This window comes from Euprymna scolopes, chromosome 1, assembly GCF_053919585.1.
Source record: "Euprymna scolopes isolate OS-2025 chromosome 1, ASM5391958v1, whole genome shotgun sequence".
NCBI lineage: Eukaryota > Metazoa > Mollusca > Cephalopoda > Sepiida > Sepiolidae > Euprymna > Euprymna scolopes.
In genome coordinates this window covers 200,530,712-200,554,182 of record NC_136482.1, presented here as the reverse complement: position 1 = coordinate 200,554,182, position 23,471 = coordinate 200,530,712, and the positions used below count along the sequence as shown (strand labels likewise).

The 23,471-nt window shown below is 30.5% G+C and overlaps 1 protein-coding gene and 1 long non-coding RNA gene across 2 annotated transcripts in view; one reads left to right on the top strand and one right to left on the bottom strand.

The window, feature by feature from the left end:
• LOC145279699 (DNA replication ATP-dependent helicase/nuclease DNA2-like) overlaps positions 1–9,312 on the bottom strand; it is a 190,058-nt gene extending 180,746 nt beyond the window's left edge. The window contains exon 1 of the mRNA XM_080130983.1: positions 9,085–9,312. The gene's annotated coding sequence lies outside the window, so the exon portion shown is untranslated. The remainder of the gene's footprint in view (positions 1–9,084) is intronic.
• A 2,993-nt stretch (positions 9,313–12,305) lies between these two features.
• Positions 12,306–23,471, top strand: LOC145279693 (uncharacterized). The gene is made up of 2 exons (XR_013868432.1): positions 12,306–12,433; positions 22,957–23,471. It is a non-coding gene; the product is annotated as an uncharacterized LOC145279693 (long non-coding RNA).

The window sequence follows — 23,471 nt, the reverse complement described above, 5'->3', positions numbered from 1 at the left end:
TAAATAATTTTCCATCCTTCATGTGTGTATCTGAATCTAAAAAGAATTTCCATGAGCAGAGTTTCTTGCCAAGAACTAACCATTTGTAGAACACAATACTATGGAGATGCATCCCAACTGACTACCATATGGTTGTTTTCAAGTCCAATGTAAACACATTCTTTTTGAGCTGTTCAAATTTTAATCCTCATGGTGTTGGCTCACTGTCCACCTGACAAATTCATTAACTTTTATCCTCAAGTGGCTTTAGCACCTTCATAAGCGGTGACGCATTAGTACATACAAAAAAAAAAAAAACTAAATTGTTTAAAAGTCTGATAAGGAATTAAGGGTTTTTAGACTGTGCTTTATTTATGCAAATTTAATTCATGGAAGAAGCAAGTTGACAGTTGATCGTGTCAGTTACTGTAACAGTGTGTATGAGTATGTGAAAATCGCAGCAGCATCTGAAGGATTGCTGGCGAGTAAAGATATTAGCAGCAGCGTTATAGCACTATGCAAATTAGCCAGTGCACGCAAGCTTGCATCAGAAGAAAAGGGAAAAAATAGCATGCAGTCGAGGAGAGAAGCAAAGTATGCGTCGAGAAAGAGGGACATGTAAAAATTGAAGACGAGAAATGGCTGGCTATGGCTGGTGTGTAGTCGAGGAGAGAAGAAAAGTGTGCGTGTGTGGGAGATGGATATGTGGTCCTGTGGTGGCGGTGAGAGACTTTTAAGCTGATGTCAAGACCGCAGGGTTTTGTTAATCTCATGGAAGATAAAATGAATAGTAAAAAAAAAAGCAAATATTGTTAGAAATTTAACGATAATGCCTTTTGCTAAAACAGAAAAAAATATCAGAGTTGGATTTCTTTATTTTTGCTTGTTTGTTCCTGCAACGGTGTGTGAGGTTACATTACTGGGAGGACTAGACAAAGTTTCTAGAGGTGGAAAGAAACTCATCAGGATGGAGAAGAGTACCAATGGGCTTATTGGGGTTGTTACTTGTAGTTGAGACCTGAGAAGAGGATTGCAAAGGAAGTATTTTTCCGCAACCTCGCTGCAGCCCAGCTATGCACAGTGTTATCTAATTTTTTTTGCAACATTTAAGACTCTGCACTACTTACATTTCAAACTTCTCTTAATAAATACCCCGGATATCTTAGCACTAAGTGAGACTAACCTACACTCCTCCATTCCCTCTAACCACTTTAACATGCCTGGATATCTCCCACTCTGCCGTAAGGACTCTGACAGACATATGCACGGACTTGGAGTTTACATTCGTAATACCCTTCCCTTGACTAGAGAAACAAACCTAGAAACAGATGATCAAGCCTTTATGTGCTTTAGACTAAACATGCAACACAATATTAGCTACTATTATTTTCTCTACCGCTCTCCCTCGACTCAGGACTGCTCCATAATAAACAAAGTATCTGACAGCATAGACACGGCACTGTCCCTCGACACTAGCACACAAATACATGTGTTTGGTGACTTTAATGTCCACCACAAAAACTGGCTTGGATTCTCTACTCACACAGATGCAGCGGGCAGCACAACCCATAGCTTCGCTATATCTCACTCCCTATCACAAGTTGTTACGTTTCCAACCCGTTTCCCTGACCAGGAAGAACAACACGCATCACTTCTAGATCTGTTTTTGACCACAGTTCCCGATGACTGCATAACGAAGGCCCACAGCCCACTTGGGAACGCTGATCATGCAGTGATAATGGTTGAAATCGCCCTAAACTCTAGACCCATAACTGAAGAGCCAGTGCTCAAAACAACGAGATATTATAATAAGGCTGACTGGGAAGCCATCAGGGAACTAATTAGAGATGCTCCATCGAAAAATATTTTCTCTCTCCCTGCTGAACAATGTGCAAACGAGACCACTGACTGGTTCAAAACTGCAATTGAAGCGCATGTTCCCATGCGGAAGTTTTATAGTAAGCCCCACTCTCCCCAATGGTTTACGTCGACTTGTGCAACTGCCATTGCTCAAAAGCAGCATGCATACCGTAGGTTTAACCGACATCAGTCTAGTTCAAACAGACTGAAGTATATAGAAGCTAGAAATAACGTTAAGAAAGAAATAGCGACAGCTAAGAGAGAATTTACGGAAACCATTAAAAAGCGCATCGAAGCACAAAAACTAGGAACTCGAGACTTCTGGAAAATCTACAACAGTGTAGTAAATAATGGGCAATCAACAATTCCCCCACTAACCAACAATCACGAGGTTGTCTCCTCAGCAACTGACAAGGCTAACATGCTTGCCAGTCAGTTTGCCTCAAACTCCACACTGGACCCTTCCAACCACCCCCTACCTGACTTTCCTATGCGGACAGACGCCACACTAGACGATCTGAAAACCACCCCTGCTCAGGTGCATGCTATCATAAAAAACCTTGACACCTCAAAAGCATGTGGACCCGATCTTATCCCAGCTGTGCTATTAAAAAAGTGCTCAGCCGAAGTAGCTCCAGTTCTCTCCAAACTCTACAACAAATGCCTTAATGAAGCTTGCTTTCCGGGCTGTTGGAAAACTGCTTCTGTTGTACCAGTATTCAAGAATTCTGGCGAAAGGACAGACCCATCAAATTATCGCCCCATTAGCCTCCTCCCACTTTTTGCCAAAATATTTGAAACAAAATATTTGAGACAATAATTAACCATGCTCTAGTCCATCATCTTACAGATGCTAAACTACTGACTGACAAACAATATGGATTTAGACAAGCCCGTTCCACAGCAGACATCCTAACTGATTTCTGAACGTATATACCATTCACTGGACAAAGCGGGGGAGGGCAGAGCGGTAGCTCTAGATATATCTAAGGCTTTTGACAGGGTATGGCATGAGGGTCTCCTCAGTAAAATCAGATCATACGGTATCACTGGTAGAATACTTAACATAATTAAATCCTTCTTAGATAAGAGAAAAATCCAGGTTGTCCTCAACGGTCGTACATCTAAACAATATGATATAAATGCGGGGGTGCCCCAGGGTTCTATCCTTGAACCTCTATTGTTCCTGATATTCATAAATGACCTCCCCGACAACATTGCCTCTGAGATGGGTATATATGCTGATGACACTACACTCTATGGCAGGCACGACAGGAAGACGAATGAACACATTTCTAAAGAAATGGCAGAAACACTAGAGGAAGATCTCCAATCTGTAGTGGAATGGGGACAAAAGTGGTTGGTCGCGTTCAATGCTGCCAAGACTAAACTAGTTTCATTCAATAATTACAAGAAACCCTCTCTACCACCCATAGAAATGACCAACGACTCTTTATCTGAGAGTCCATCTTTCAAACTCCTTGGCCTAACGTTCACAGGAAACATGAGTTGGAACAATTACATTGAAGGCATTGCCAGGGCCGCTGCAAGAAAGGTGGGCTCTCTCTACCGTGCTAGAAAACTACTAACACCCGAAAGTATCCTGTACCTCTATAAGGCCACCATTCGCACATGTATGGAGTATTGCTGCCACATCTGGGCTGGTGCATCTGCTACTAGTCTCTCGCTCCTTGACAAGGTTCAAAAGAGAGTCGCAAACCTGATAGGCCCTGAACTGGCATCTAAGCTTCAGCCTCTGTCCCATCGACAAAACGTTGCATCCCTCTGGCTGTTCTACAAGTATTTTAGTGGTGAATGCTCTGACGAACTGCAATCACTTGTGCCCCCACGACGTGAGCACCCTCGACAAACCCGACAGGCTGCTAAATCCCACCCCCACACTGTAGAGATCCCTAGATGTAAAAGATCTTTTTACTCCAATAGTTTCTTCCCCAGAACCACTAGACTCTGGAATTCCAACAGTACTGACGTGCAGAAGTTCAAGTGTAACGTGAACCGACACCTTGCTGCCCAAATCCCTACATAGTACCCCAGTAGTGTTGCCCCTGATAGTAGCCCCCTACACCAAAGTGGCAATTTGCCTTGTTTGGGGTGAAAATGTAATAAAAAAAAAATTAAAAAAAAAAAAAAAAAACTAGATAAATGCTTTAAGATAGAAGTTAAAACACAAAAAACTTATCAACTTAGGTAGAAGAGTAACTTATCCTGCCTTTGGTAACATTCATTATATAATTGTTTTTCGTTTTACTACTTTTTCGTTTTCTTGTCTATGCTACAAAATGCCCGAAAATCCTATCTTAAAAAAGGCATAGACCATATTCTGCATAAGTAACAAACAATAAAAAAAAACAGGTGCTTATTGAGATTGGCATTTATGGCAGCAATTAAAAATAAAGAAAATACAGAAAAGTCTTTATGATGTATTTATTCATTACAGAATGAAGATGTCATATTCCAAAAATCACGTAATTTGACCAAGTTTTTTTTTTATTCAAGAAAATCAAACTTTACAACTAAACGAGTTGTAGTGTTTTTGTTGCGCATGATGAAATCCAATGAAATAATAAAAGGGGAGATAACTCAAATTGAAGCGTCGACGTCAAAATTTATCCTTATGTAGGCACAGCCAAAAAATGAACAAAAAAAATTTTTTTTTTTTTAAACACAAATTAAAATTTACTAAAATCCATTATTTTTGAGCAACTTTTTTTTTTCCAGAAAGATAAACGCTTGAATTTTATCATTAAAAGCAGAATATATAAAAAAATTTTTTCTATTTTTAATAGAAATTTTCCAAAACAACACCATTCAGCGCCATTTTTGTCTCGATGGAGAAAACTTTTTTTTGTCTAAATAATATTTAAGATGATTTGCTATAAAAATATGCAAAAATATTATATAAGTACCTGAATTTCAAATAATTCCAACTTTTTATATCACTGTATAGATTTCGCGTGGTGAAATTAAAATTTAATAGTTTAAAATAAACTACAATAGCCTTGAAAGGACTAAAACTTCATTTCCATGTATTTTTAACATTTGATTTGACAATTAAGTGAAGGGTTTGATTCTTTTTTTTTTTTTTTCATAAGCGAGATATTTGTTGCCTACATAACCCCCGAAGATACGCTACGATGAAGCTAGCCAGTACCAGATGGGTGACCATTTCGAGAATGTTAGACGCTGTATTTGTTGCAGGCAACTCCATCTCATATCATGCTTAGCTTACCATAGGGGAGTTAATATTAAGCAACAAAAAATTGCTGAAAGAAATTGTATTTTTAACAAAATCCGCAGTTATTTATCGATTTTGTTTGTTTTGTTATTTTTAGTATCGATTCTTCAAAGCATTTCATTGGGCTCACTAAAAGAAAGTTATTCATTTATTTTACAAAGATTTAAAAGTAGTGTTTTTCGTAAAAAATTAAAAAAAATTTTTTTTTTTACTACTTTGAAAGATTATTATTAGCATATTCAACAAATTTCACACTTCAAAACAGAAAAGATGAAAAATTAAACAATCAAAATTTGAATTTTCAACCTTAAAATCTGATACGTGTGCAGTTTTTTTTTTTTTTTTTTATCTACAATTCTCACCCTTCCCACAATACAATATATTTTGTTCAGTTTCGGCTGATTATTTTAAACATATTTGTACTCACAAATAAAGGGTTTTTTTATAGGCAATTTGATTATGAAAAAAAGACTACACACACCATTACAAAGTTAATTTTTCACTTAATAATCCGAGAAAATTTTGTATTGATTGGATAATTACTTGATTTTTGGTAGATTTTTAAAAAAAGACCGTCAAAAAACGGGAAAATTTTAGAAAAAGCGTGAACTCGAATTAGTAGAAAAAAATATATTTTTCTTGTAGATTTCGGTGTGCTAAGAAAGAATCTGAAAACCGTATCCATCGCAAATTAATAGTTTCGGAGATATTAATATTTTTCCAATGGATTATTTTCTTTATAAAATCAACTATAATGGCATAAATCGGCTGATTGCGCATGCACACAGAGGCGATTTCACTGACTTCATTTACACTACGCATGAGCAGTAGTCACGTGACATTTCACAAGGCGCATGTATACATGGCAGACATTTTAAATTACAAGAAATATTTTCATAAAATAAAAAGTTTTTACCTCATTTTATAGTAAAAATAATGCTGTTAGTAAGTTTTCACGACTAGTTTACAAAAAAACATCTTTATGCTTTTCATTCGTTTTTTTTGGGGGGGGGGAGGGCAGTAATCATATATAGAACTTGTATAGCTTAACAGGTGCTTCTGCAGTTTAAGCGTTTTTCCGCACGTTAACGTGCCGAAATTTATCGAGCAGAGTAATCATTAACATTTCACAAAAATTCTGTGTTTACATTGGTGGAGGCGGCAGGGCAGCGGCGGTGTTGCTTAATAATTATAACGCGAAAGCTTATCCACAGAAATTAACACAAACACACGAAATGATGACGTCACTATTAAAATGTGTACTACTGACGTTTTACACATCGCCGTGGAGGTACCTAGCGTTCTGTAACAAATACGTACACCAGAAAAACTTTTCTGTATTTTCTTTACGGTACTTGTACAGTTTAATGAAGACATTAAAAAATGAAAATATCGAAAAAAGGTTATATTGTACGTATCCGTTTTGAACTGAAGATCTCTGAAAAAAAAAAAAAAAAAAAAAAAATGTTACTTAAGTTGATCGAGTAGTTTTTTTTTTGTTTTTTGTTTTGTTTTTACAGCGGAAAAACACGTATGACAGTACGTTGAAGGCAGACATCTTGGATTTTTTCTTAATTTTTGTTTCGAGTTTAGAAACGCCACGGGGAGATAACTCCAGTTAAATAAATCGCCGACACTCCTTCCGCATTTTTAATATTAGCTTTTCTTCCTAAAAATTGAACCTTTTGCTCGGTATCATAAATTGTTTTTTTTCGCTGTAAAACAAAAAAACTACTTGATGAAATTAAGGGATTTTTTTTTCGGAGAACTTGAACTTCATTCATAACGGATACATACAATTTAAACTTTTTTCGATGTTTTCATTTTTTAATGTTTTGATTAAACTGTACAAGTACCTTCTTTACTTTTAATTGCCACCATAGATGCAAATTTAATACCTGTAAAAAAAAAAAATTTTTTTTTAATCGTAAACTGCTTCAGCAATTTCCGGAACTGACTTAGGATTATCCGTTAATATTCGGAACTGACACTGGGTTCTCATTCCTGATAAGGACAAGGGTACTTGATCAAGTTGAAAGGCAAAAAAAAAAAAAAAAAAAGTGTTTCGTGGTCCTAAAACCTAAAGGAAAACATTCATTTGTTGATGCGTCCATTAAGTTCACAAAGGACATGAAAAATAAATTAACTAATAATTTTCAATTATTGGTCTCGAGAATTTTGTTTGGTACTTATGCAGTCACTTATTGTACCGTGTTGAAGTAATTACATTATTATTTAGAAAGCTATTCTTAACATGGAGATGGAAGGGTGTAATTGTGTACTGTCATCTACCAGTTTAATAAACAAAAAAGATCGTAAAACTTGAATTTCGGTACAATAAGGGTACTTTTTTTTTCCGGTATTATTATACAAACACCGTGACAGCGTTAGGGTTAGGGTTAGGATTAGGGTTAGGGTTAGGGTTAGGGTTTAGGGTTAGGGTTTAGGGTTAGGGTTAGGGTTAGGTTTAGGGTTAGGGTTGGGGTTAGGGTTAGTGTTAGGGTTAGGGTTAATTCGCTGTCACGGTGTTTGTATAGTTTTACCTTTTTTCCTAACAGAAATTAAAACGGTACTAGTGCAGAGAGTGATCCGGACGTAAATAATATTATTTAAAAAGCCATTTTTAACATGGGAAGGGAGGGTGTTTTGTACCTATTGTATACTTCAACCGGTAATCGTGAAGAAAGAGAGAGCCTGTTTCCTCGGTTTGACTATAGGTGGCGTTACTGTCTGTCCACCCCGTTACGGAAGCACAAAATGTATATAATGCCACCCTTGAAATAAAAATAAATGTTTTGGTTATATTTTAATTTTAAACGTTTTTTTTTTGTTTTGTTTTTTTGCAAACATATTTAAGTTTTATTATTTTTTTTTCAAACATGTTTACGTTTTTTTTGTTTTTGCAAACATATAAGTTTTATTTTTTTCAAACATTTACGTTTTGATGCTTGTTTATTTTCAAACATTTACGTTTTTTTTTTGGTTTTTTTTTTGCAAGCATAAACTAAATGTTTTTGCTATATTTTTGCAAGCATAAACTAAATGTTTTTGCTATATTTTTCTTTTAAACATATTTACAACCGTTTTTCCGCGAGTATTTTTTACGCTCTTATGATAAAAAAAAAAAAAAAAAAAAAAAAAAATCAACGTTTTTTTTTTTAAATCTTTTTTATGGACCCCTCCCTTTTTTTTCTTACTTTTCTGCACTTATTTTACCTTTTCCGCGAGTAGTTATATATATATATATATATATATTTGAAAAAGGGTATTGTAAAACCTGAATCTTACTTGAAACTACAATTTAAAAATAGCGCGGTACAATAAGTGCATAAGCAAACTTTTCAAAAAGAAAAATATTTCAAAAATATTTAGTTTATGCTTGCAAAAAACTTAAATGTTTGAAAAAAAAAAAAAAAAAACAAGCCACGTAAATGTTTGGAAAAATAAAACTTAAATATGTTTGCAAAAACAAAAAAAAAAAAACGTAAATATGTTTGAGGAAAAAACCCCAAACTTAAATATGTTTGCAAAAAGAAAAAAAAAAAAAAAAACATGTTTAAAATTAAAATATAACAAAAACATTTATTTTTATTTCACGGGTGACACATTTTGTGCTTCCGTAGCTGGGTGGACAGACAGTAACGCCACCTATAGTCAAACGGAGGAAACAGGCTCTGTCTTTCTTCACGATTACCCTTCAACCTTACAATTGAATAAAAAAAAAACATATCATAAAACTTTAATTAAACTTTGAAATACGATTTTAAAAAATAGCGCGGATCACTCTCTGCACTAGCACCATTAAAACAGTTTATATATATATATATAATTCACAAAAAGAAAAAAAAAAAACTAAGCAAGTCATTCCGAATGTTTTAAAATATAAATAAATGAATGACAAAAAAAATAAAGATATTGCTGAATTAAAAACATTTAACATTCAGAAATATAACCATATAAATAAATATTATTTTTAAACTCCAACTTACAACTATTTCACGGTATTAAACGAATGCATTTAAGAAAAATCCTAAAACAATTTTCTTTTTAGCAGCGTTCAAATTGGCGCGGACATGCCTTCGAAAAGTGATCCGGTGTAAACTGTTAAAAGTCCCCTATCACCAGTATAAATAAATTTTCGGAATAATATTAAATGTTTGTGCAGACTTGTATGAGAGTGCACACACCATAAAAATGCGTGTTTTATACCTTTTTTTAAGTTTCTTTTAGACGATTATAGACTAGCCAGTAAACATTCTAAACATTAAACTCATAACAGACATGAATCATGAATACTAACAAAAAAGGCGAACACTAGGCACTTCCAAAATTTACCACAGAATTTGGTATTATTATACAAACACCGTGACAGCGTTAGGGTTAGGGTTAGGATTAGGGTTAGGGTTAGGGTTAGGGTTTAGGGTTAGGGTTAGGGTTAGGTTTAGGGTTAGGGTTAGGGGTTAGGGTTAGGGGTGGGGTTAATTCGCTGTCACAGTGTTTGTATAGTTTTACCCAGAATTTACCCCCCCTATATGTAAAACGATGTAACTTTATTATAAATTAATATTATCAATATAACTTTTGTACCATTTAAAAGAAGAAAGACAAAATACACTAGCAATAATTAAAAAAAAATTTTTCATCGCACGAAAATCATGAAAATGCGAGACGAAAATCGTGTTTACATAATTGACGCTTTAAAATAACGTTCCCCTGTACTTTCGAACGTGAAGACATACCGGTGTTTAATAAATCTAGCAAAAATCAACTAATGGTCAGATTTTCGTAAAATTTTCAATACTTATCCGTTTTAGAATGAAATTATATATAAAATGCAGTTTTCGTAAAATATACGAGGGGAAATATTTTTTTAGTACGCCCCCCCCCTTTATTTTTTTGAAATTGGAACAAAATCGAAATTTCTATTTATTATGAAACATAAGAGTTCAAATAAGTAAAACATATTTTTTTTAAAACTTAAAACACGTATTGAACAAAAAATTACCTTGCAGTTGCAATTAAAAAATGATATAAATTTAATATTGTGTTGTTTTTTATAGCATTTTTTTTTCGAATTAATATATACTATAATCAGTTGAATTGATAAGAAAAAGAAACTTCGTAAATATTAATTAATTTTTAAAAGATTAAAATGATTAAAATTCCATTATTTCAAAATGTTTCATTACAACATAGATTTTTAATTAATTGTGTTTAAATCTTTTTTAAATATTAAGTTTTTATATACACATGGCTCTTATCAGCTATTTTATCTCCAGATTAAAACCGATTTGAAAATATTATTGCACAAATGTTAAGCATTTTGTAGCCCCCCTCCCTAGTTTGTTTGTCTCTTTTTACCGAACAAAAGTATGGAAGCCGAACATGAACATTCAGTAAAACCGTATTTCATATTTAATATACAAATGTTTAAAATATTATTAATTTTTAAACTGTGCAAATCTTAAAACCTAGCAAAATTATAACAAAGATTAATTATTAATTGCAGTTTGAAGAAAATAAACAAAGGTTTTAAAAAAATCATTAAATCACTTCTGCTTTTCCATAATTCGTATAGTTAACACAAGTCTGACGTCATGGAATCATGCTTTCTTTGTTTTCACATTGTTTTGGAGGTACCTAGTGAATAGTCAGAATCTTGACAATTTTGTCAGAAATTTGCTCAACAATAGTCACTCAATCGATAGGATTACGACTATTTGTAGGTCCAAAGCTGAAAGTATCAATGCTAACATTAAAGATACATCCGCGGCTTAACTCTCTTATCTCCATCAAAGATCTCCCAAATCACATTCTAAGTTTATTCGTCAACATATATACAGATGTCACTACCATCTATAATAACATTTCAATGGTTAACAACAATCAAGATCTGTCTGTCTCTCTCCTCGACCTTGAGCATATGGTGCAATGGGGAAAAAGGTGGTTGGTTAATTTTAATGCAGCCAAAACTAAGATTCTATCTTTTCAACATAAATGTTCGGATCCCCACTTAACCCCAATTAATATGAATGACTCTTCTCTCAAAGAAGCGCTATGCTTTGACAAGCTTCTGGGTCTGACCTTTACTCTTGACCTGAAATGGAAGACTTGCATCAAATCTGTTGCTAATGTTGCTGGAAAAATCGTTGCGTCATTTTACTGCTTCAGAAGGTTTCTCATTCCTGACGCAATTCTCTATGTATAAGAGCTAAATACATCCTAAAATACATCTGGGAACGAGCTGCACGGAGCACCTTATCCTGTCTTGACAGTTCAAAACCGGATCCGAAACCTCGTAGGTGAGATCCTTTTCTCCTCTCTGAAACTTCTTTCCCACAAAAGAAACATTGCCAACCTGTCTCTGCTATATCGTTATTTTCATGGCCAGTGCTCGTTTAAGCTTCAGTTTATTCCCTCCCTGCCAAACTTTCACAAAAGACACTCATCTCGCTACAACCACTATCCACAATTTTCCCCACTCTCTGTCTGTGCCTAAATCTAAATGCAAATTTCATGAACAAAGCTTTTTTTCTAGAACTGCCTACCTGTTAAACTTTGTTTTACTGACCTGCTTTCGAGCTGATTATAATATGGTCAGCTTCAAGTCCAATGTAAACAAGTTTTTATTGAACCGTTCTTTTAAATAATCAAATTCTATCCAATTTCCACCACTAACGATCACTACGCTGTTGTCTCAGTAACTACCGTACACTTATTAACCCTTATCCTCGAGTGGCCTTCGAGCCTGGATAAATGGTGACACCTTTGTATCATAAAAATATATTATTGCCACTCTTATTCCAGTGAAGACCAATGGTCATTGCCAGCAAGAAATCAATGATAAGCAGCTGTTGTGATAATGCAAACTCATTTGCAAAGGTTGTCGACAGAGATGGAGGGTACTGAAAATCTGGATAAACTTGTTGTCATCCAGACTCCAAAGAACATCATCGGTTGTTTTTAGTAAGCAATCTCTGATGAGAACCTGTATTAGAACTCCTAGTGAGAGGAAGGAAAGGGAGGAGGAAGAGGAGATGATGATGATGATGATGATGATGATGATGATGATGATTTATGTAAATAAATAGGAAGATGGAGAAAAAACTTATGAAAAATAAACAAACACAAAATAAAAACAAAACAAAAATCTCATGTAATTCAATTCTGAAATATTCGAATCTTCGCCCGGAATTTAAAAGAACGGGGACAAAATTCTCCATTACACCGCCTTCAAGTTTGTTGACGAATTTCTAAACATTAAAAAATCATTGCAAACAGAACACGAATAGATAAACAACAGCAAATGTATCTTCTACTTTCGATCGCAGCAATGCGGTAAGATTTTATTTGTTTTACGGCAATCTTTTTTTTTTTTTTTTTTTCGAAATTCGCGAAATTAATTACAAAAAATATCAATCTAATTTATTTGCTATTTTTTTTTTTTTTAAATAAATTTGAAATTTTCTTTGAAAAAAGCAAATGTAATTTACGGGTGAATTTTGAATTCTTTTTTGTTTTTCGTCAAAATTAAACCTTATTTTCTCGGTGAATCAGAAGAACGGGCGACTCGAAGTCCGCAGCAAACTGTGTCAGAAAAAATTGTTCTATTTTTCTAAATAAATAATAAAAAATTTCATGAAGTAATATATTTTTATGATACTAAAAATAAATTCAAAACAATGAAGACAATAACATTTTATTTATTTTATGCAAAAAAAAAAAAATCATCTGTCATTGTTTGCCGCGGACTTCGAGTCGCCTGTTCTTCTGATTCACCATCATCTTTGCCAACACAAAGAATCATATAATTTAATGGCTTTCTTCAAGATCAGCACCCATGTGTTGACAAAGGCTTTCTGCGTTTTTGTCGACTGGACGAAATAAAAAAGTTTTAAAATTCCTCCCACGACTTTTATATGATGTTTGATTAAAATAATTTTCTTTTAATGTGCGTAAACACTTTGTTTGATAAAAAAAAAAAAAAAAAAATTATTAAAACTTCCAATAAGTAAGGAGTATTTTTTTTTTTCGTTCAGTCGACAGGATTGCAGAAAGCCGTTAGTGTTGCTGTTGCTGATCTTGAAGAAAGCCAATTTAATTTTAAAATAATTCATGAAAAATTTGATAACACCGAGCGAGCAGGTGCTCGTAATATTTTTGTGTTTCTTCTTTAAATTTTAATAAAACATCATTTCGACAAATAAAAATCAGTTCAATAAATTGACTCGTGATGGTCGGAAACCGGTCGAAATTTTTATTGTTGCTCAAGTTGATGTCTCGTCTCCATCCGTAATATCAAATCTATTTTTACTAATGACGTAAAACTATATATATATTAATGATATAAAACGTAATACTCAACTAAAAATTAAGTTCTTATTTACAATTCAACTTAATTTAAGGAAAAAAAAAAAGGCAAATGTGTAGTTTAGCGGCGTAAATTATTTGACTACTAAAATAGTATAAAAACTATTATTTTATATAAAACACATTATTAAACCCTAAGGCTAAAATTAAATCCGAAAAATTTTCATTTTTATTATTTTTTCAAGATTTTTATTAGACTAAATGTACGACAATCGAGGCCGCCATATTGTTTTTAAAACTAAGATTTGACAGATTGGCCTTTTTAGGGCCAAATTTGGCCTCTTTTACGCTCTTTCATTACAAAAAATGGCGGCCAAAACAGTCCCAAGAGCGTAAAAAATGCTAAATTTTTCCTTAAAAAGGCCAATGTCAAAAGGCTAAATTTTAAAAAGCAATATGGCGACCTCGATTGTCGTACATTTAGTCTAATAAAAATGATGAAAAAATAATAAAAATGGAATTTTTCCTGGTTTAATTTCAGCCTTTGTGTCTAATAATGTGTTTTCTATAAAAATAAATAATTTTTATAACTTTTGTCTGTAAAATAATTTACACTGCTAAACTACACATTTGGCAAAAAAAAAAAAAAAAAAATGCAGAAAAATCTTTATGATGTACGTACCCGTTAAAAAGGTGTCATGTTTAAAAAATCACGTAAATTAATCAAGTAGTTTTTTTTAACTAAAAAATAAAAATTTTATGAGTTAGCAAAAAGGGGCTTTCTCGCATCGCCACCTTATAAAAAAAAGAGCAGATAACTTCACAATAATTTCAACTTTCAAAATCAGCCCTGTAAAGTTAACGATTTCACATTAATCACTTAAACTGATTTTCTTTATACATGCATAAAAAAAATTACTAAATAAATTTACGTGATTTTTTTTTTAATATACCATTTTCGTTCCATAACGGGAACCTACATCATAAAGATTTCCGACAGCAATAGCAACAACACAGAAATAATCTCTGAAATATTGGCTGTTTATTGCCTGAAATACTTAATACTGATTGGTCAGTTCTATAAAACATACTCAATCTTGATTGGTTGCTTATCTCTGACTTCAACTTATCAGAAAGATTTTGCAATAAAAGCTGTAACTGTAACTTAGTGCAAATAAAAGGCCAGTAATAACCAAGATCTTTCTGATTCTCTCTCTTCTGATCTTGAGAACATGGTGCAATGGGGAAAGGGTGGCTGGTTAATTTTGATGCATCAAAAACCAAACTTTTCTCCTTCCATCATAATCGCTCTGACCCTCATCATGCCGTAATTGAAGTGATTGGTCTCATCTTGGAGAAGCACCAGGTCTTGACAAGCTTCTAGGACTGACCTTCACTCCTGATCTGAAATGGAATATATATATCAAATCTGTTGTCAAGATCGCTGGAAAAATGGTTGGATCACTCTACACTCCAGTAGGTATCTCACTACTAATGCAATCCTCTACCTGTATAAGAGCTAGGTACATCTTAAAATGGAATATTGTTGACACATCTGCGCAGGAGCTGCTCAGCGCACCCTACCTTATCTTGACAGTTTAAAACCTAGTAGGTGATGCCCTTTTCTCTTCTCTGCAACCTCTTTCCCACAGAAGAGACTTGTGAGTCAATCTCTGCTCTATCGTTATTTTCATGGAAAGTGCTCGACTGAACTCCTATCTATGGTCCTCATCCTTGCAAAATTTTCTCAAAAAACACACAACTAGCTACAACCACCATATATGATTTCCTCCATTCTTTAGCTGTGCCTAAATTTAAATGCAGATTCCATGAACAACGCCTTAGAATTTCCCATCTGTGGAACACTTTTCCTCTGGCCTACTTCCTGGTTGAATACAACATGGTAGCCTTCAAATCCAATGTAAACAAATTCTTCTTAAGCCGTCCCCATAAATAATCAAATTCTACCCAATTTACACCATTAACGATTACTACACTACCATCTTACATTCATTAACCCTTATCCTCGAGTGGCTTTTGGGTTTTGATAAGTGGTGACTTTCAAGTAAAAAAAAGAAAGTAATTGAAACTCAAACAGTTATAAAACTAAATAATTTGAAAATAATATAGTTCTAATTTTGAATAAAAATAAAACAGTGTGTGTGTGTAAATATTTACCCGATAAACCCCTGAACTACTGGTCACATAACACTGAAATTAACAAGAAATAGGAATTATACACCAAAAATGGTTTATAACGAGTAAAATCTTTGTTTGGATGGATGGATAACACGTACAAAAATAAGTCAGTAAGTTGAAATGAACATTTTGCATTTTAACTTGCCAACATAGTTTTATTAATTTTGTGCATGCGCAAATTCATTCATAGCTTGCAGTGGTTTTATTGTAAATCTTTCTTATTTATCTGTTGATAGCTCAACTGGTAGGGAATGCGGCTGGAGCGCTAAATGTTTTGGTTTCAATTCTAGCTGATAACACCAAGTCATATTTTTTAAACTTTTGGAATCATTATTAAGGTACAATATAATATTCAATAGAGAATTGGCTCGATAATAATAAATCTGAATGAATTAAAATATATTTAAGTGTATTTTATGACTGAGCAAAATCAGGCGCCCCTCCCCATTAGTTTTAAATATTTTTTTATGTGATTTCAATAAATTTTTATGTGATAGATTTCAATAAATTTTATATGTAATAGATTTCAATAAATTTTATGTGATAGATTTCAATAAATTTTTATGTGATAGATTTCAATAAATTTTATATGTAATAGATTTCAATAAATTTTATGTGATAGATTTCAATAAATTTTTATGTGATAGATTTCAATAAATTTTATATGTAATAGATTTCAATAAATTTTATGTGATAGATTTCAATAAATTTTTATGTGATAGATTTCAATAAATTTTATATGTAATAGATTTCAATAAATTTTATATGTGATAGATTTCAATAAATTTTATGTGATAGATTTCAATAAATTTTATGTGATAGATTTCAATAAATTTTATGTGATAGATTTCAATAAATTTTATGTGATAGATTTCAATAAATTTTATGTAATAGATTTCAATAAATTTTATATGTAATAAATTTCAATAAATTTTATGTGATAGTTTTCAATAAATTTTATGTGTGATAGTTTTCAATAAATTTTATATGTGATAGATTTCAATAAATTTTATGTGATAGATTTCAATAAATTTTATGTGATAAATTTCAATAAATTTTATGTGATAGATTTCAATAAATTTTATGTCATAGATTTCAATAAATTTTATGTGATAGATTTCAATAAATTTTATATGTAATAGATTTCAATAAATTTTATATGTGATAGATTTCAATAAATTTTATATGTAATAAATTTCAATAAATTTTATGTGATAGATTTCAATAAATTTTATGTGATAGATTTCAATAAATTTTATGTGATAGATTTCAATAAATTTTATGTGTGATAGTTTTCAATAAATTTTATGTGATAAATTTCAATAAATTTTATGTGATAGATTTCAATAAATTTTATGTGATAGATTTCAATAAATTTTATATGTAATAGTTTTCAATAAATTTTATATGTGATAGATTTCAATAAATTTTATGTGATAGATTTCAATAAATTTTATATGTAATAGTTTTCAATAAATTTTATATGTGATAGATTTCAATAAATTTTATGTGATAGATTTCAATAAATTTTATGTGATAGATTTCAATAAATTTTATGTGATAGATTTCAATAAATTTTATGTGTAATAGTTTTCAATAAATTTTATGTGATAAATTTCAATAAATTTTATGTGATAAATTTCAATAAATTTTATGTGATAGATTTCAATAAATTTTATGTGATAGATTTCAATAAATTTTATATGTAATAGTTTTCAATAAATTTTATATGTGATAGATTTCAATAAATTTTATGTGATAGATTTCAATAAATTTTATGTGATAGATTTCAATAAATTTTATGTGATAAATTTCAATAAATTTTATGTGATAGATTTCAATAAATTTTATGTGATAGATTTCAATAAATTTTATGTGATAGATTTCAATAAATTTTATATGTAATAGATTTCAATAAATTTTATATGTGATAGATTTCAATAAATTTTATATGTAATAAATTTCAATAAATTTTATGTGATAGATTTCAATAAATTTTATGTGATAGATTTCAATAAATTTTATGTGATAGATTTCAATAAATTTTATGTGTGATAGTTTTCAATAAATTTTATATGTGATAGATTTCAATAAATTTTATGTGATAGATTTCAATAAATTTTATATGTGATAGATTTCAATAAATTTTATGTGATAGATTTCAATAAATTTTATGTGATAGATTTCAATAAATTTTATGTGATAGATTTCAATAAATTTTATGTGATAGATTTCAATAAATTTTTATGTGATAGATTTCAATAAATTTTTATGTGATAGATTTCAATAAATTTTATATGTGATAGATTTCAATAAATTTTATATGTGGTAGATTTCAATAAATTTTATATGTGATAGATTTCAATAAATTTTATGTGATAGATTTCAATAAATTTTATATGTGATAGATTTCAATAAATTTTATATGTGATAGATTTCAATAAATTTTATATGTGATAGATTTCAATAAATTTTATGTGATAGATTTCAATAAATTTTATGTGATGAATTTCAATAAATTTTATATGTAATAGATTTCAATAAATTTTATATGTAATAGATTTCAATAAATTTTACATGTGATAGATTTCAATAAATTTTATGTGATGAATTTCAATAAATTTTATATGTAATAGATTTCAATAAATTTTATGTGATAGATTTCAATAAATTTTATGTGATAGATTTCAATAAATTTTATGTGATAGATTTCAATAAATTTTATGTGATAGATTTCAATAAATTTTATGTGATAGATTTCAAAAAATTTTATATGTAATAGATTTCAATAAATTTTATGTGATGAATTTCAATAAATTTTATATGTAATAGATTTCAATAAATTTTATGTGATAGATTTCAATAAATTTTATATGTGATAGATTTCAATAAATTTTATGTGATGAATTTCAATAAATTTTATATGTAATAGATTTCAATAAATTTTATGTGATAGATTTCAATAAATTTTATATGTGATAGATTTCAATAAATTTTATGTGATAGATTTCAATAAATTTTATGTGATAGATTTCAATAAATTTTATATGTAATAGATTTCAATAAATTTTATGTGATAGATTTCAATAAATTTAATGTGATAAATTTCAATAAATTTTATGTGATAGATTTCAATAAATTTTATATGTGATAGATTTCAATAAATTTTATGTGATGAATTTCAATAAATTTTATGTGATGAATTTCAATAAATTTTATATGTAATAGATTTCAATAAATTTTATGTGATAGATTTCAATAAATTTTATATGTGATAGATTTCAATAAATTTTATGTGATGAATTTCAATAAATTTTATATGTAATAGATTTCAATAAATTTTATGTGATAGATTTCAATAAATTTTATGTGATAGATTTCAATAAATTTTATGTGATAGATTTCAATAAATTTTATATGTAATAGATTTCAATAAATTTTATGTGATAGATTTCAATAAATTTTATGTGTGATAGATTTCAATAAATTTTATATGTAATAGATTTCAATAAATTTTATGTGAAAGATTTCAATAAATTTTATGTGATAGATTTCAATATATTTTATGTGATAGATTTCAATAAATTTTATGTGATAGATTTCAATAAATTTATGTGATAGATTTCAATAAATTTTATGTGATAGATTTCAATAAATTTTATATGTAATAGATTTCAATAAATTTTATGTGATAGATTTCAATAAATTTTATGTGATAGATTTCAATAAATTTTATATGTAATAGATTTCAATAAATTTTATGTGATAGATTTCAATAAATTTTATGTGATAGATTTCGATAAATTTTATGTGATAGATTTCAATAAATTTTATATGTAATAGATTTCAATAAATATTATGTGATAGATTTCAATAAATTTTATATGTAATAGATTTCAATAAATTTTATGTGATAGATTTCAATAAATTTTATATGATAGATTTCAATAAATTTTATGTGATAGATTTCAATAAATTTTATATGTAATAGATTTCAATAAATTTTATGTGATAGATTTCAATAAATTTTATGTGATAGATTTCAATAAATTTTATATGTAATAGATTTCAATAAATTTTATGTGATAGATTTAAATAAATTTTATGTGATAGATTTCAATAAATTTTATGTGATAGATTTCAATAAATTTTATGTAATAGATTTCAATAAATTTTATATGTGATAGATTTCAATAAATTTTATGTGATAGATTTCAATAAATTTATGTGATAGATTTCAATAAATTTTATGTGATAGATTTCAATAAATTTTATATGTAATAGATTTCAATAAATTTTATGTGATAGATTTCAATAAATTTTATGTGATAGATTTCAATAAATTTTATGTGATAGATTTCAATAAATTTTATGTGATAGATTTCAATAAATTTTATGTGATAGATTTCAATAAATTTTATGTGATAGATTTCAATAAATTTTATATGTAATAGATTTCAATAAATTTTATATGTGATAGATTTCAATAAATTTTATGTGATGAATTTCAATAAATTTTATATGTAATAGATTTCAATAAATTTTATATGTGATAGATTTCAATAAATTTTATGTGATAGATAAAAAGAAACGCACCACTAGCAAGTTTTAACTAGAACTTTATCTTCGTTCACATAAGTTGGGGTAAGAAATGACTTGTTTTGTTTAATCCTATTAAAACTCAGCTCATGTCTTTCAATCGTAGACGTGTCCCTTTTTTCCTGATATTCTTATCGATGGTTCTGCTCTCAATGAGAAATCAACTCTAAAACTTCTTGGTTTTTTTTTCATCAAATTTTTCTAGAAGTTCAAATATTAAATACATTGCTTTTTCTTATTCTTATAAAATCGTTTCTGTCTTTCACTCTAAAAACTTACTCATACGCGACGCTATAATTTTCTACCTCTACAAATTTACCATCAGACCACGTATAATATTTTGGCTTGTGAATCTCTGTTCAATTTGACAGTTCTTAATGCATTGCAGAAACGGATCTGTAATTTGATTGACTCCCTCCCTTTTTTCTTATCTGCAACCTCTTTCTCACAGACGTGATGTTGCTAGTCTCAGTCTTTTTTCTATAAATACTATTATGGTATGTGTTCTTCGGAACTGTCTGATCTATTCCCTACTTCCTTTGTTGCAGTTCGTTTGAATCATTGATCTGGTGGTCTTCATCACTTTGTTGTTTTAATAACACATTGATTCCTATTAAAACTCACCTCGTGTCTTTCAATCGTAGACGTGTCCTTTTTTTTCCTGATATTCTTATCGATGGTTCTGTTCTCGATGAGAAATCAACTCTAAAAATTCTTTTTTTTTATCAAATTTTTCTTGAAGTTCAAATATTAAATCCATTGTTTTTTCTGATTTTTGTAAAATTGTTTTTTTTTTGTCTTATGCTCGAAACACTTTCTCACACCCAACACTATAATTCTCTATCTCTACAAAACTACTATCACACGATGTATGGAATACCGTTGGCATAAAAATGTCCATATGAAAAAAAGTCTGGAAACTTATTGAAGGCACCTCATATTTCTTTAAAATAACTTTCTTTCTTTTTCCTCTTAATCCGTTACCTTTTTTTTTTTTGTGACCAACCAAGAGAAATATGCCCGACAGAGGGAAAACATTTTGTCAGAATGGAGGAGGAGGAGGCAACATTTATTTGATCCTATATTTGTTTTGCATTTGAAACTAGCAGCCCGCCCAACATTGCCCGGCATAAAATATGCTTAAATATGTATTTTAATTCATGCAGATTTCGTATTTATTATTATAAGGCCAATTCTCTGCTGATTATTATATGTGTACCCAATATACCGTAGTGATTTCAAAAGTTAAAAAAAAAGAAATATGACTTGAGTGCCATCAGCTAGAATCAAAACCAAAACATTTATCGATCCAGCCTTATTTGTTAGCGTCTGTACTGACACCAGATATCAGAACTTTAAAAATTAACAGATTCCAACGTATACATGTATATTTGCACATGCATAGAAGTAACATGTTTAGTCGACTTAGACCTGCCAAGGGCAATTTTATTTTCAATTTTGATCCCTTAGCAACTATTTTTAACAACTAAAAACCAAATCGACTTTGTTCCACAGGTCCAAATCTCCTAAATTTCAAGTCTGTAGACCAAAAATTGACACAGTAGGTCCAGAGACAGACAGACAAGATCACTTTTATATATATACTAGCAGGCCGCCCAGCATTGCCCGGTCATAAAATATGCATAAATATTATATTTTAATTTTAAAAACAGAAATACCATAGATATTAAACATCTGAACTATAGGGAGGGTGAGGAACTGTATTAGATGCACATCTTCATTAAATAGACTGTGATCTTCTCTTCTGTCTTGATGCACATCTTCATTAAATAGACTGTGATCTTCTCTGAGTACCCTTGGGACAAACTTAGCGCAAATCTTCCACATCTTCAGTTCCTCACGAATAATTGTGTGTGTACAGTTCTCACACTGACATCAAACTGTGCACTTATTATTTCTATAGACACACGACGGTCCTTATCCATGAAATTCTTTATTTGGCCAATCAACTCTGGTGTTCTGACTTCCTTATTCCTCCCACACTATCATAATCCCTTACAGACTCCTTGCCTTCCTTGAATCTCTTATGCCACTCAAAAACTGATGTGCGATTCATGCAAGATGACCCAAAAGTAGTCTGAAGCATTTTGTATGTTTCTGTGGCATTTTTTCCAAGTTTAAAACAGATTTTATTGCATATCGTTCTTCTAAAGTGACTGGTGATATATCAGACTCCGTGACTTCTGTTGACAGAGTGTGCATCTACATGCTAAAAAGTGAGTCAGTACGTTTTAGGTGCAGGCTGGTTAAAAGGGGTTACCCACACACACACACACACACACACACACACATACACACACCCTGATATAAATAGAAATGCACATGGGGATAGAAGGGACAGTTGATTGAATTTGGTAGACAGTCGGACTTGAATTAGTTTTGAGACCAAAAGGGTCAGAGGAACGCTGCATTGCCGGTAACGCAAAAACCTTGAGTCAACAATGCAAGGGTTTCACCAGCTGTGACACTCAGGTTTTATTAGGGTGTATTCATATTCCTGCTGTAGCTGTTCATTTGAACCTGAAATCATAAAAATTGGTCAGTCATCTCATAAGATGTATAGCAATAACATACTGAATTTCCAAGAGTCTATGATAATTTTAAATGACTGCACAAAAAAGTCTGGAAACTTATTGAAAGGTACCTTGTAGATACAAAGATTATTTAAAAAACTTTTCTTATATTTTTTCAAATTTAATTTTAAAATAAAAAAATTTTCTTTCAATTTTCAGATCTGAATTCATCCTCATTTTCTGGCTGATCTTCCTTCACATGTGTTCGTTCGTTTTGATCCTTTTAAACCTGGAAAAAATTCAAGAGAGCAAAAGTTACACGACGTTTCATTTCCTCAAAATTGCATTAGCTATTTGAACAGCCATAGCCTCATTTCATCTCTTTCTCTCCTTGCAAGGGTGACTACCAAATGTCGAAAATATTGAACTGGAAACTACAAGGGCCATGGTTCAATCATTGGTGGCGAGTCGGAAGACCACCTTAGCCGGCCATTCTTCTAAGAATTATCTGAATCAGAGATGACATTTATTTTTATGAACATTAAAGGTGATATTTAGCCATTTTGAACACCCAGACAATACAAACATCATCGTCTTTTTTCTTTCTCTTTTATTTTTTTCTTTATTTGTTTTTTCTTTTATTTATCTTTCTTTTTCTTTTATTTATTTTTTCTTTTCTTTCTTTTTTTCCGTTATTTCTTTAATTTCTTTATTTATTTTTCTTTCATTAAAAA